We start from the raw sequence: 3,386 nt of genomic DNA, 5'->3' as shown, positions 1-3,386 counted from the left end.
ATTTTCTTTTGCCATTTTTCATGTTTATTTGTCTTATTTTGGTCATAGTTCGCCCCTTGCCATTTCTCCTTTCTGTCTCCTTCCCCTGGTGTAATTATCTATTCTAGCCTATCAGTTTTACTTTCTCCTTCTTCTTATACCCTTGGCTCCCATCTGTTATTTGCCAGTTCGTTACCTTGCTTTGTCTCATTACTTCTGTTTGCATTTTCCCTTATGGTTATCCTCATGTTGTGACCTTTGTCCATTCATATTGATCAATGCATTTAGCCTAGCCTTTGTCAGATATGTTTGCTACATTGGGCTGTTTTCTGGTTTGTACTCGTTTTTTTAATTAAATGACTTGTTTATTTTTAGACTTTTTTTTAAACACTCAATGTACAGAGATACATTGCACTTCTCACAGGCATAGGTGGTTCATTTATCACAAAAACTGCATTGCAGGAACTTATATCCTGTGTTTATTGGCCATTGAGAGTGTTCGTCATATCTTGCCTGATTTTGTACCGACAATAGAGATCTCCTCCCATGAGACATAGGCCTTGTACCAAACCTCTGCATCTGAGACAGTGCCACTATTCTTGTGAAAGTGAGCAGATCCATGTTCCCTCCCAGAACAAATCTGTAAAAGTAATGACTATTTGCGAGTGCACTGCTGAGAGACCGTGAAAAGATGGGCCACCACCACTTCTTGGACCTGATTGTGATGCTGTATCTAGAGACATGTTGGTCAGGTCCACACCTCCCATGTCTTCATTATACTGTTTGATGCAATGTGGTTGATGGACTTTGTCAAAGACATGTCGCTCTTTATTCCATCGCTTGACCACTGTTATTTTGCTCCCCTGTTTGTTGCTATAGTCACAACATTGTTGTCTTTCCAACGGACCAACAGCTTTTCTATTTGTGTTAAAACTTCTGAGGTTCCTCGAGGTAACTTCATGAATTTACACTTTGGTTTGAAGGGAACATCAAAGAGTTGGTTTTCCTTCATCATGGCACAGCTCCCATAGCCCCTCTCTGTCATCTCATCAAAGAGTGGAAGAGAAGTAAAGAGGTTGTCATGGTAGAATTTGCAACCTGGAGGCACCTCACCCTGCTCTGCAAGACCAAGAAAAACGCTTGGCCTAACCCAGTCTTTAGGAGGAGCATGTGGCGTCCCCCATATGAATGCTAGAAGACCTTAGAGTTTCTTCAACTGGTCTATTCTAGTTTTGCCCGGTCTTTGGAGGTTCTTTAGTCTTGGCTTGCAGTCGGCTGGAGGACCTTGGCGGTTCTTCTGTCTTGTCTCTTTGGCGGCTGGATGACAGAGGTTCCTCAAAAGGGCTCCTCTGGCGACTAGATGCCGTTACAGATTATTCTGCCATGGCCTGCAGTCGGCTAGAAAACCTTTGTGGTTCTTTTGTTTGGACGTTATGGTGGCTGGAGGATGTCAGTTCTTCAACAGTAGAAGTTTGAGAAGGGGCACTTGTGATGGTTGGACCATCAGGACTAATGATGTTCCTCTCGGCTGTTTTAGTTTTGGTCACTTCATGGGGTAATTGACATTACTTGTAGAGGCCATACATTCTCCATGATTAAAAGGTGGTAAGGTAATGCTGGTAGTTTGGGGGATAAGGAGGTTGTAATCAATATTGTCCTTGTCATCATCTCTGCCGACAAGTTCTGCATATGCATTCAACATCTACGCTGGCAAATGGCCATTTCCCCCTCATAGTCCATATCAGATCAACCACTATCATAATCACTGAAAATGGCATATTTTTCACTTTGAGGGATACCTCCAATGTTGCATGCCTTGTCTGGACCATCACCGACCCCCAAAATATCAAGCACTTTGCTCAAAGTGAATTTATAAGAGAGAGAAAAAGATCAGACTTAGACACATCAAGTAATTTGTATGTATAGACCTATGTGTACACTTAGCTACAGTGCGCTATCCTAAAGGTCACTAATGTGAGTATGCAAATATTTTCTCATGCTGCAAACACATCAAACATATTTGAGTAATTACAAATGCATATATCAATACTATACAACCTAAAGATCATGTGTACAGAAAATCTTTGTCTTATTTTTATTTGAACATACTTTACTGATCTTTCTTTGGAAGGAGTTGAGGAAGCCATTTTCTTCTCAAGGTGCAACCAGGAAGTAAACAGCTTTGGTCATGTGATAATTTGTTCCGAACATGTGCAAATGCATACATTTCATCCAAACAATGTATTCTGACAATATATACTAAAAATATTTAGAAAAATTACCCACTAACATTTTTAGAGCCCTGTAAATGTTGAAATGGGTTAAACACTCAATGTTCAAACCTTTATATATTTTAAAGTCACACTGTGTAGTATTTTGTGTCATCTAGTGGTGAACAAATAGAATGCAACCATTTTGAAGAACGCACACTACGGGGCCTCAAAGAGACCAAACTTCACAAGTCTATCACCAATTACTACCAATTATTATTTGGAGCCCGGCAAGCAGGGGTTAGTGGAAGCGGCACAATGAAATATAATAGAGCCTTCATAAACTGTTCTCACAACGCTGAAAGCATAAAGTGTCTCTGTAAATAAGATTGAAATTTACCATATTTTTTTCCCCCTTTAAATTTGAACCAAACTTGTGTTAAGAATGGTGTTACTTCCAGAACAAGATTCTACGGAGATCAGTTTCCTGGTAATGGAATGCAGACATTCTCAAATCCAAAATGATAATACTAATGCAGTAGAAATATTGTAGCTAAATAAAAAGCAATTGTTGTGAATCTTTACCACATGTATATCCTTTTTATTGTGTTTTGGGTTACTATAACCTGACTGCTTCCAGTCTTCAGTCTCATACATTAGCGTTTGATAAAATGTTTCTGGGTTAGACGCTTATCCAAAACCCAAAGGCCATTCATTCATGCGGGAAACCACCGGATCAGTCACATGCGGCAGTCACATGAATCTCTGCTTCTAAAATAAGGCAATCTTGTGATGGACACAAACAGATCATCTCTGTTTGCAGTCAGCCAATTGACGGAACGCTCCGCCTCTTCCGATGACCCCAAATTCAAGAGCTCTTTCTCGTCTTGTGAACATCTGCGAGGCCATGTGAGAATCACATTGGAGTGCAGAGATGTTGGTATGTGAGTGTGGAGGACTTGGGCGCAAGTGGGGAGTGACGGGCACCATAGACTTTATTTTAGGTCATAGGAAAGTAGAGCAAAACCATTGTGATTACATCCACAAGATTCGTCAGAGATAACTCGGTGTCTTATGAAAATTCAAGCACTAAAAATAACACCGTAAGGAGGAAAGGTGTTTTGTGTTAAAAGCAGGAAAAGAGCAGGTTTCCCAGTGGACTTCTGGCAAATTTATCCCGACAAAACACACATTAGA

Source organism: Vanacampus margaritifer, chromosome 7 (genome assembly GCF_051991255.1).
Source record: "Vanacampus margaritifer isolate UIUO_Vmar chromosome 7, RoL_Vmar_1.0, whole genome shotgun sequence".
In the NCBI taxonomy this organism is placed as follows: Eukaryota; Metazoa; Chordata; class Actinopteri; order Syngnathiformes; family Syngnathidae; genus Vanacampus; species Vanacampus margaritifer.
Note: the sequence above shows the minus strand (reverse complement) of the source record.